The 12666-nt window shown below is 51.7% G+C and overlaps 1 protein-coding gene across 2 annotated transcripts in view; it reads right to left on the bottom strand.

Moving 5' to 3' along the window:
• SLC44A3 (solute carrier family 44 member 3) overlaps nt 1-12666 on the bottom strand; it is a 530813-nt gene that overhangs the window by 95400 nt on the left and 422747 nt on the right. The window lies entirely within an intron of this gene.

Genomic DNA, 12666 nt, shown 5'->3' on the forward strand with positions numbered 1-12666 from the left:
GGTGTGTAGTGATTCCTGGGAAGCGCGCATTGCCGTAATCCAAGGGACTGGTGACGAGGGCTTGAGTGACGGTGCGTCTGGTGGAGACCAGCGAGAGCTGTTGTGGGACTTCCTAGATTCTGTCCAACTGCTAACACCTTGCGTACGCTGCACTGCCTACCGATTGCGCAAAGGATCCAGTTCAAGGTCCTTTGTGTAGCTTATAAAATTCTCAAGGGATCCCCTGCTACGATCCTCTCCAATCTTTTGTCCCGCTATGTTCCGGCCCGGGCTTTAAGATCTTCAGACTTAGAACTTGCGGTTGTTCCCCGCTTTCATCGTTGCAGGGCAGGCGGCAGTTCTTTTCAAGTTCGTGCCGCAATGTTGTGGAACTCTCTTTCCCCTGCGATTCGCGCCCTTAGGGATCTGCTTTCTTTCCGTCGAGCCGTAAAAACTTTCTTGTTTCCTTAAATTTCCCCTGCTCTGTTCTGTCCAGTTGTGTTGTGTTGCTACCTTGTCAGGCGCCAGGACGCTCCTTCGCTGGAGCATCTGTGCGCCTAATAAATGAGCCTAACATAACATAACCTAACCGAGCCACTTGAAGATGTTTTGGAGCATGCGCAATGAAAAAGCAGGCGGAGGAGACTGCATTCATGTGGTTCTTAATTGTGAGTTTGCTGTCCATGATGATGCAGAAGCCCCACTTCAGCTGGCCACCAGGAATCGTTTCACGGGGCGGTGTTGTTTCCGAAGATCAGTACTTAAGTCTGGTCAGTGTTGAGTTTGAGTAAGGTTTTTTGTATCCAGTTGAAAACGCTGGTCATGGTCAGGTGGAAGTTGCCACTTGTGGTGGATGGGTCTTTGGATAGAGAGAGGATGAGCTGGGCGTCCTCTGCATAGGAGATAATGTTCAGTCCATTGTTTCAGACGATGTTGGCCAGGGGGTTATGTAGGCTTTGAACAGAGTAGGGCTGAGGGATGAACATTGGACGATGCCGCAGATTATGTTCTTGGGCGCCGAAGTAAATGGTGGAAGGTGGATCCTCTGTCTTCTTCTGGTGAGGAAGGATCCGATCCATTTGAGGGCATCCTCTTAGGTTCTGATCTGGTGAACCCTCTTGGTCAGGGTGTGGTGGGACACAGTGTCGAAGGTCACTGAGAGGTTGTGGAGTACCAGGGCAGTCACTTCTCTCTGGTTTACAAGGGTTCTGCAATAAATTTGGTTGCAAAACTATGGCTAAGAAAATGATGATTGCATATAATGTAAACGCTGTGCCTTGTTTTCTTTGTGAATGATTCTCATGGTATTTCTGAATAAGTGAAAGATGATCCAGTGAAGCGAGAGTGCTGAGGTTCCGCGCATCTGACTGGTGATGACCATTGATGGTTGAAGCTATATGGAAACCTGCACCTGGTGGGGTGTGTGTCTGATGTATTTTGTGTTTAAATGATATTGAAAATAACAGAATACCCTCTCTTCTATGTTGGCCTGAGACCTTAGTTATTATGCTGATGATTAATTGCTCTTTGTGAGATCTCTGTGTGCTTCAATACAGTGCAAAAGAGTAGACATTACTTATGAACAGAGCCTTTATGCCATCCAAGCAAGCCTTTAGCTTAAGGGGTTTTACTGGTCTGCCACACAATGGATTGTTGGGCTACCTAGCAACCACTTTTATACATTTCAGCCATTTTCCGGGTCAGGTGCTCTCTGCTTTACCTGGCTATATTTGTGTGTGTTTGTTTGTAACCTTTGTGTAGTAACTTTCTTGTTGAAGCTGTCAGCTCATTGGAAGTCTTTTGCATGTTCCAAGTGCACTAGCACTTCTTACTGTTGCCTTTCAATGCTCTTGGCAGTCACTGGTTGCCATAATGCTAGGAGCATATCTGGTCTGCACTATAGGCAAGCACGTCTGTGCCAGTCTGACATGTCATGCTATAACTGAATCATGCAAAGCTGCTTAAATAGCTGTAAAATGTGACGCAGGTCCAGTCTGTGGCGAGTGCCAAACCCAATGGGCAGATAACTGCACTGGGAATTAGGACCAAGTCCTTCTCCTTCTGCCTTGAATTTTTAGGTGGTATCTCCCCTTCAAGCACAGGTACCTCTTCATTTAAAGGCAGGCTCATTAGTGTGTGATCTTTCTCTACACATTGCACAGAGGTCTTGCAATGGATATTTGGAAACATCGTAATTTTCTTTTTGTTGCTGACACATGATTAGGCCAAACTTCTAAATATACCAAACTGACTCCTATGATACAGTGGTTATTGCATTCAAGCAGAGATCTGTGTTTCAAATGCGTTTCTCACAGACTTTTATAAGGACCCTCACAACAATTTTACTTAGAGTGCTCAGCACTAGGGTTTTCGTGGTCATTTCCCTATAGATAAGAAACATACTGGTGTTTCTGTGCTAGTCCAAAGTGTCTTTGTGAAGGTCCTCGGGAGTGATGAATGTCAGCTGACTTTGGAGCCTTTTCGCAAAAGCTGCAGAGGGTTTCAGATCTTTGGGGTGCTGGCTTCTTGGGACATCACAAGTTCCATCTGACATACTCCAATATTGACTCTTGGCGAGACTTTCCGTTTCAGGTATGTTTGATCCGCCAATCCACCTCTGTTCAAGTGCATCAAAGGGGGATCCAACACTATTGACATAATTACTCCTCCACCATTTTAGATACCTGATATAGTCTACCCTTGACGTTTAGTTGGATCACATCCCTGACGAAGCCATCCCAAAGCCCCAAGGGCTTAGCCCATTTGCTTTCTTCAATGTTCGAAGACTCTGTGAGTGGATCATACATAGTCCATATAACGGCATGTTTCCACTTATGCTATGAACACAACCTCACCCGCCATTTGTTCTGCAGGCTGTCCAACCTACCATCCTGTCCTGAAGACCTGTCTTCGACATCCTTAACTTATGCGGTTTGTCAGGGTCGAAACAGTTGTTTTGTCCCTTCATGCTCCAACAAGCCAGCTAGCACGCAAATCAGTATAATTCAATTACTGAGCTAGCATCATTGTTTTCCAAAATTTGAATTTGGAGCTGTTTCGAAAAAGGTTTTATTGTAAATATCTATGCAGTATTTTGTCACCTTTGTGTTTAATACAACTATTTTGTCACTTTGTCACCACGCTCACAATGTCACTTTAATCACTCTTACATGCGCCGCTTTATTAATTCAATTATCGGACAGCCTTTCTTGTTTGTCTCGGTAATTCTTGACCTTTTCCTGAACAAATTGAAAATACAGAGTAAAATATTACCTTTTTCATGAGTAACATATTTTGTTTTATTCTTTTGTATGTGCTCAATGGTTATGTGTACTCAAATGTTTAATACAACAAAGTTATTGTTTGACCCAACAGAACTAATTGTTGTTTATATTGCATAGGCCCAGGTTCTAAGGGACACTGGGGTACCCCGTGGCTTTATACATTGTCTTGGTGAGACTAGGCATAAGCCAAGATGTAGAAACGGTGTTAAAAGATGACAGGTACGGGTGGAGCTTGCGAACCGCGAAGATGGCCGTTTGAGTGAACTGCTCCATGCCGCCAACACACTATCCTACAAAAATCCTGCGTCTGTGCGGGGCTACAAACCTGTTGTTTAACGTAGCTTGTATCGGAGGGGCTCAAGAGTAAAACGAGCTGCCTTTGGCTCCCGTACTCCCAAGCTCGGCAGGGTAAACGGATGCGGACTGCTACAGCCCTACAAACTGCCTTGAGCCCTGGGCGGCAGTGAAGGAGAGGAGGGGCGGACCGCGACACTGCAGCCGCGTTTCTGCCGATAGCTCCCGATACGAATGCGGTTGCGGAGACCAGGCACTGAGACGGGGGCCGACTGAAGTGAGCCTGGGGTCGCTGCTAGACCGCATTGGACAGGTACTGAGGCCTGGGGCGCTGAAATCGGGGCAGAACTAACAGCGCACTGTCGAGGGGCCTGTGGAGTCGTTAGGCAGCATGCGCATGGTGGTAACAGCGCCGCGGCAGCAATAAGACTCGGGACACTCAGCTTCGGTTACCGCGTGGTCCGGACTGCCTTCGCCGGCCACGCCCCCTTTATTATATATGCGAGCGCGTGACGTCACGCGCTCGCGTATGCGCACCCTTCGGTGCGCGGCTAACTAGACCGCTGACTCGCAGTCATGAACATTACATTCCTTTCAACCTTTAATTAAAACAAAACCATATATTTAAAAGTCACTAAGAATCACAGTAGAAGGAAAAATACCGGGCCATCCGGCCAGTTACCAGTATGATGAATGGATAGTTCGTGATCAGTCTACAACAAAGTCCGCCAGCTGGGAAGACGGGGCTGGGTTCCTCCGTAGCCCATACCCTGCTGCTTCTCCTCGGGAGAGTGCTCTCCGTGGGGTCCCTTGAGGGGATCCTCGGGCACCCCAGGGATCGTCCGGGGATGGGGGGCTGCTGACTCTAGGGGTTTCAGTGATCGAGGGGCTCGCCGCCATGTCCTCGCCCTGGGCATCATTTTCACCTCTTCCTGGACTGCCCGGTCCTTCAGGTTGGCTTGATGCTTCCCCTTCTGGTTCTTGCTCTTGGGAGCCTGTGGAACTTGGGTGGGCCATCTTGAAGAAGGATATGTTGCGTGTGACCGTTTCCATCCCTCGTCCACGGTCGGGGCTCGAATGGGAGTCGGGGTCTGCTCCCCGGATATCTGTCCTTCACATAGACACGGTCATTTTCTTGGATTGCCGGTTCTTTGGCCCTTCGCCGAAAACTGGCATCGTTATTGGACCGGGCCCTGTTGGACAGAGTTTTTTCGTGGGTCTACTTTGTTTGGAGCCCAGTTAGGGTGGCTGGGGAGAGTGTCTCTGACTATGTAAACGTAAATGTAGGTGTACTTGTATAGCGCAACCTGTCAACCAAAGGGCATCCTGGCGCTTGCTTAGGGAACCCGTCCTGGTATTCCCCTGTGAGAGGCCCCGGCAGGGTGTCCACAGGGTGAAAGCCAGGCATCCCGCCGCGAGGGGCCGTAGTGGAGATTAAGCAAGCTATTGCCCAGAGTTGCAGAGTGAGACCCCGTGAGTCGAGTAGGCACCGGAGCGAGAATTGTCGAGGCCGTGGAATTTTTGAGCCCGAGACCCGCTGAGGCGGGGAATCGAACCCTGGTCCACGGTCGATCCCAGCTACCGGGTCTGCCGCCTCTGACCACTGAGCCACACTTCTCCACTTCATCCGTCCCATTGCAGAGGGATATGGCGCTGCTTCCGTAGTACGATGTGGTGTAAGTCGATACTCCCTCAGGAAGGTGTAGATTGCTCTTTCCAGGGGGGCCTTTTCTGCATGGGCGATTCTGATGACTTTATTTAGTGTGCGCATGAACCTCTCTACCTCCCCGTTGGCTTGAGGCCAGCAGGGGGTCACTTTCCGGTGATGCATTCCCCAATTCTTGAGGTATTCTGCGAATTCTTGTCCTTGAAAAGGTGGTCCATTGTCCGTCTTGACGCTCTCGAAGATGCCGTGCGTGGCTATGGTCTTCTCAAACGTTGCGATGACCTCCTTGGCGGTGAGAGTTGCTACGACCACCACCTCAGGGTATTTGGTGAAGTCGTCTATGATGACGAGTACGTATCTTCCATCTGGGAGGTGCCCAAAATCCGCACTGACACATTCCCGCGGTCTCTGTGGGCTATCTTCTGTGAGGACTGGGGGAGGACATTCGGGTTGCCCCACAGCCTGGCACCATCGGCACTCTTTGACCGTTTGTTCCACTCTGGTGTCCATGTCCGGGAACCACACCTTGGCTCAGAGCCTGCTCTTGGTCTTCACTATACCCTGGTGTCCGCGGTGTGCTAGCTCGACCGCTTGCCGGGTCAGGCATTCAGGCATCACAATCCGTGGTCCTCTCAGTAAGCACCCTTGGCTGTCGACTGACAGTTCTTCTTTTACTCTCAGGAAGGTTTCCAGGGAATATTTCGCTTGTGGTGTCCTCTTGTTCAGTGAGTCTTGAATGGCTCTCCAGTCGTTGGCTTGTAGGGCACTCATCACCAGCTGGAGCACTTCGTCGTTACGAGTTGCCTCAATGATCATCTCCAAACTCATCGGTAGGGGTCTTGACCTTTCCAGCACGACATTCACGTATTCTTCGGTCTCCTCTGCGTCCTCCTTTTCCACGTTGGTGGCTGCTCGGGGATGCCGGGAAAGATAGTCTGCTGGGTTTGTCGCTCCCGGTTTGTACTCTACTTGGTAGTCGTATTCTTGTAGTTGGAGAATCCACTTTTCTATCTGTGGTGGCGGTTTGGACACTGACCCTCGGAAGAGCGGGATTAGAGGCTTATGGTCCGTTGACACTGTAAACGGGTGTCCGTATACATAGACGTGGAAATGTCTGCAGGCCCAGTGAATCGCTATCGCTTATCGCTCTATCTGGGAGTATCTTTGCTCTGTCTCTGTTAAAGACCGACTGGCGTAGGCGATGGGTGCCCAGTCATCCTCGCCTTGGCGTTGTGTCAGCACGGCTCCCAGGCCGTAAGGACTGGCATCCACGGCTATGTTGGTAGGCTTCGCCGGGTCAAACTACGATAGGGTCTTGTCTGCCGACAATGCTGCTTTGGTGTCCCGGAACGCCGTTTCCTGTTCTTCTCCCCACTGCCAGGGGGGGGTTGATTTGGTGAGTTCTCGGAGCGGCCTGGTGAGGTTTGACAAGTCTGGGATGAATCTCCCACAGAAATTCACCATGCCCAGGAAGCTGCTCACTTCCGATATGTTGGAGGGTGCGGGTGCTTCCTGTACATCTCTCACCTTATCCGGGTCGGGGGCTATTCCTTGATCAGAGAAGGTGTAGCCGAAGAAGCTGATTTTGTTTTGGAGAAATTGGCACTTCTCGCGGTGCAGGGTCAGGCCAGAGTCCTTGATTCTCCGTAGCACGCCTCTCAACCTTTGGTGATGTTCTTCGATCGAGTTTGCATATATTAGCAGATCGTCACTGACGTTCAGGACTCACGGGAGTCCACTCAGAACCTCCCGGATGGTATTCTGGAACACTTCCGCGGCACTGGAGATGCCGAAATTAAGACGTCGATAGCGTCTGAGGCCCACGTGGGTGGAGAAAGTGGTTATGTAGCGGGAGTCTGGATGGAGGGGCAGCTGGTGATAGCCCGATCGGAGATCCATCTTGGAGAACCACCTTGATCCGTTTAGTTCCCCTAGAATGTCATCGATTGTGGGGGTCAGGTGCCTTTCTCTCTTGACCGCCGCATTGGGTAGGCGCATATCCACACAGATGCGGACCTGGCCAGGCTGCTTAGGCTTGCGCGCCACCACGATTGGAGACACCCACGGGGTAGGCCCACTGACCTTTTCAATGATGTCCTGTCGTTCAAGGGATTCTAGTTCTTCCTCAACCTTCTTTCTGAGGTGGAAGGCTATTCTCCGGTGTCTGAGTGCGACAGGTTGGATCGATTGATCAATGTGGAGGGACACCTCCTTCCCTTATAGGCATCCAATACCTCGGAACGTGTCCTCAAACTCTTCCAGTATCGTAACTCTTCTGTTAGTACGGCCATCGCGAACGATATCAGTCTGAGTTCTTCTGCCGCCTGCCCGCTGATGAGCATGCCACTGCCTTCCTTGGTGACATAGACGGTCGTCGGGACCTTCCGGTCTTGGTGCTGCAGTTCGGTCTGGAAGCAACCGATCAGTGGAATCGGTGTCTTCTGCCCGTATGCGAACACTCGGATTCTTGCTGCCTGCAGAGTCGGTTTACTCCTTAGCTGGTTATACACGTTCGCCGCCATGAGCTCAATAGAGGCTCCGGTGTCAATTGTGGCTCTCTCTTCCTGCTGGTGTATTCTTATGCGACACTTCGGGAGACGCCTCTTCTTTCTTTGTGGTTGGTTGATGGCGAACACGTAATGGACCGGGTAGTCGTTGGAGTCATCGTCCATGTTTTCACTGTCCCGACTTTCTTTTATGGCGTGAGCAGCCTCATTCTTCGCCTTCGTGGTTCTGCATACTGCTGTGAAGTGGTTCATCCATCCGCACGAGCTGCATCTTTTCCCTCGTGCCGGGCAGTCTTGAGCGCAGTGGGGCTGGCCTCCACAGTATCCGCATTCTCTGCGCCTGTCTTGTGGCTTCCTCCCTCCAAATTGGCGTGTTTTCGGTCGGACGACGTGGACCTGTTCAGCCGCGTTGACCTGTTCCGTCTTGACTGGCCGGTGGAGAGCCGCTTCCATGTGTGACGCTCTTGCTTGCGACAGTTCTTTGGAGCGCCCTAGCTTCAAGATATCTGCCAGCGGCTTTCCGTCTTCTTGCAGGATCTTCACTCTCAGATTTGATGAGTAGCATCCCTGTATTATTTGGCCTCGAATCTCCTCTTGCTCATCGCAAAAACCACAGGTGCTGGCCAGTTCTTTTAGCCTGCCATGGAACGCATCAAGCGATTCTTCTGCCTCCTGTTTAGCTTGGCGTAAAATGAACCGTTCATAGTCTTTACTGGCCATTGGTTCGAAATGCGCATTGAGGAGTGTGATGTAGGTCTTTGGTGTGGCTTCCACTAGTAAATCCTGTGGATGTCTTTCCCTCCCAGGTGTAGAAGCACCGCCCTGCATCGTTCTCTCGCCGTGCCTGCACCCTCAAAGCAGATCTGTAGACGGTCTGTCCAGAACCTTCCAGCGTGGTGCTAGGGATGCTGGGGCGCCGTCTAATACAAACGGTTCAATGGCGGGAATGGACGCCATGTTGGCACGTGGGACAGCCTAGCGTGTGGCCTGGGTCAAACTTGCCTGTGGTGCTGCGGCTCAGGCTGGTTGGGGCTCTGCTTGGGTTCGGCCGCGTGAATGGGCGACTTGTGCTGCTGGGCTAACTTGTTTTGGGGCCTCACGCCCTGGCACTGACCTCCTTCCGCCACTGCACGCGGTCCACGGGCATCTGTCTGTAGCTGCGCCGGAGGGGCAGTGCACACACACCCTCTTCCTGGGTCAGGGCATTAGCATTGATGCGTGGGGCCACACCACGCCAGTCAGCGACTCTTTGTCCTGGTAGGGACATCTACGGGGACCAGCGCACGTGGTCGCCGCCGTCCGCCGGTTTCCGGAGCGGAACGGGCTGCTCGTTCCAGGCCTGCCGATCGTAGGAATCAATGGCCCGCCGTGCGCTCCCACAGCATCGGAGCACGGCCTAAACACAGTGGGGCACTGCATGGGTTCTCAGACCTTCGTCGCCAGTGTGGAGTCGTTAGGCCGCATGCGCATGGTGGTAACTGCGCCGCGGCAGCAATAAGACTCGGGACACTCAGCTTCGGTTACCACGTGGTCTGGACTGCCTTCGCCGGCCACGCTCCCTTTATTATATATGCGAGCGCGTGACGTCACACGCTCGCGTATGCGCACCCTTCGGTGCGCGGCTAACTAGATCGCTGACTCGCGATCATGAACATTATAGGGCCCAGCTGCGACGTCCGAGCTCAGAGCTGGCTGAACGGCAAATCTGCGCTGAAGGACATCTAGGGGTACCTTAATGCTGGCGGTGAAACCCTCTGAGGGGCGCAAACTCGGAGTTCTGTGCAGTATGGCAGCCTAAGGTGCAGTGAGTACCCTGCAGTGCTTGGGGCAGCGGTGTTATAGAGGCTGGAACCCCGGCCATTTTGACTATGAGCGCTGAGGCCTGCCGGAGATACGCTGTGACGCCTGACACGCTGTGGGCAGCTGCTGGTCTAGGGACTTTGGAGGCCTGGGCAAGTGAGGGATACCTGCCAGTGCTTTGATCCCGGCTGGGGCCTGAAGACGGCTTGAGCACTGCTTTTCTGACATACGCCGCCATTTTGAACAGGGGTTGCGCTATAGGAGCAGCACAAGGCCCTACCTGGAGCTACCAGCCTAGGGAGAGCCCTCCATTGATTTGCCCAGGTGAGGATTGGTCCCGCACCCCTGTTGCTGCCCACTGCGAGCTGATTAATACACGTAGTGCATAAAGACATATTTATCTTTGGAAAAGGCATCAGGCGGTGACGCATGTTTCACAAGCAAGCAGTGAACACAAGCTGGATTCCCGGGTTGATCCTCAACACGATCACTCAAATTGGCTAGACTGGGAGCCTGTGGAACCCAGGAGTGTAGTTTGGCAGTATTGGCGGGGGAACTCGCTGCTGGCCCTCTGTGGTACGACGAGACAGCGCAGGGAAGGCACCATGGGCCTATGTGGGTCAACGCATTGATCGGAGGCCGTGGTTGGTAATATAGAAGGGCTCACCAGTGGTAAGCTCGCTGTAAGCTAACTGCCTAGGTGTTCGGTGGATATACGGGCTGGTCGTGGCTACGAACTGAACACGCTACCGCACCATACTGGCAGGGATGGAAAAAGGCTTTCAGGGTAGCCTATAAGTGTTGGGTACAAAAATAAACTCACTATCGTACCGGATGGAGAGAATGTCTGAGAGACTGGATAAGCATGCAGAAAGGCTAGACATGGGGGAACACAGAGTTACAGAGATGGAGGAGGAGCAGACAACAATGGACACTGACCACAAGCAGATGGGGAGAGTGCTGCAGGTGTTGCAAGACAAGGCAGAGGACTTGGAAGCGTGTTACCGTTGCAATACCTTGAGGATCACATGCCTTCCGGAATCGACTCAGACTGGCAACATGGAAAAATTAATTGAGAAACTGCTGGTCACCCTTCTAGGCAGTGAAACCTTTTCACCCATGTTTGTGGTGGAAAGAGCTCACCGGTCCCTGGGCCTTTACCCTATTCCTGGTGCCCCCCCACGACCGATGATCACGAAACTGCTGAACTATCGGGACAGAGACTCGGCAATATCAGCTGCCAGGAACATACAATCATTACAGTATGAACGGGCCAACATCTCTTTTTACCCGGATTTCATTCCACGAGTGCAGGAGGTGCGCAGACAGTTCGCACGTTGAATCGCCAGCTGAGGGACCAACACATAGTCTACGCTATGCTATATCTGGCCCGACTGCGTGTGAATCGACAGGGCCACTCACGTATCTTCACTGACCCAAAGGCATTGCAGAAGGCCCTGAAGGAGTAAGCCAAGGAGCAGCGAAACAGTTCAGAGCCCAGTTCCTTGGAGGGAGCTGTTGGAGGTTAACTATACAAGCAGGACTGATCTCTTGACCGCATGATTTTCAGTTAAAAGCGTTGCGACTAAGGGGGTGTCTAGCAGTAACAGTACTGTCACACAAGTGCCTTGGTGGCAAGGGTTTAAAGGACTGAATTCAACAGGATTGTTTTATACTGCATGATGGGCCAAGATACAGTGTTAATTGAAATATGGATAGACTCGGTGGGAGTACTGTGCATGTTACCTCTGTCTAATCAGGCTATATGAAGTAGATAGTAGATTAGTTTTATATAGCAGACGCACTACTACAGCCGGATGGCAGTAGGGGTAAGAGTAGCGACCAGTTGGGACGCACTGCCCCACTTGGTGAGCAGCGTCTGCCTGCGAGTGAATTGCACATCTTGGGTACTGTTTTTTGGGGGGAGGGAGGGGATCCCGAGGCAATGTTATGCAGTTCTGAAATCTTGACCATATTGAAGACCCAGGGGGAGTTTGTGGGGAAACATCGTCAAGGCCAAGTTGGGGATGGCTTGGCGTGGGTGGGGGGGGGGGGGGGGGGGGGGGGGGAGGACGGGGCATGAGACTCGGAAAGTTAAGGGTAGGCACATACCCTGTCTGTTCCATGGGTCAGTCAGGTGAAACAGGCAAGACACACCCCATGACAGAAACCAGTAGGTCCTGCAGGGACATGAGTACTGACACACTCCAAGCACTTACTTGGAATGTTAGAGGACTTAACGACCACAGGAAACTTTGTGAAGTCCTTACTTGAAGAGACACAAAATAGATATTGCGCTGCTACAGGAGACGCATCTCCCTCTCAACAGTCCTATGCTGCGTAGTAGAGGTTTACATGGTAACATGCATGCAGCAGGATTCACCACTCACGCGCGTGGGGTACTTACCTGGGTGAATCCCAAGTCCGCCCCAGCACTTGTACCATTAGACACGGACAGGGAAGGTAGATTTGTTATTACCAGATGTAGAGGAAAGGGTATGGACCCTCTCATAGTTAATATTTACGACCCAAATTTTGATAACCCTGATTTTTATGCTGCGCTGTCAGACAAGGTAGGCTTGCGTGGAGAGGGGCAACTGCTCTGGGGTGGAGATCTCAATTTAGTCAGGAACTTGCGCCTGGACAGATCGGGGGGCTGGAGAGACACATCATGGCGGCAGCTAGAACGGTGGAAGGCGCTATGGTGAGGTTTGACTTGTGTGATGTGCTGCGCCAGAGATACCTGGGCAAAGGGGGCTTTACACACAACTCAGCCTATCATGACCGACACACCCGAATTGACTATTGGATGGCTGCCAGGTAGTTAAATGAGAGAGTGCGTGCATGTAAGGTACTTCCCTGTACACTTTCGGATCACTCCCCGCTACTGCTAGAGTTAGACACCCCCAGAAACGCTATCCCTCCCTTCACCTGGAGGTATTCCCCTTACTCCTAGCGTGATGCGGTTTTTAAAGAAGAAATGGCTGAAGCAATTGAAACATTTTTTGAGACCAACGTGGGGTCGGTAGATAGCTTTCAGGTAGTCTGGGAGGCATTTAAAGTTTACATCCGCTATGACCAAGCATTCTGGCGTTCTCAGGGCGATCCGCAAAAGACTCACTGACTTATAACAGAA

This window comes from Lissotriton vulgaris, chromosome 1_1 (genome assembly GCF_964263255.1).
Source record: "Lissotriton vulgaris chromosome 1_1, aLisVul1.2, whole genome shotgun sequence".
Taxonomy (NCBI): domain Eukaryota; kingdom Metazoa; phylum Chordata; class Amphibia; order Caudata; family Salamandridae; genus Lissotriton; species Lissotriton vulgaris.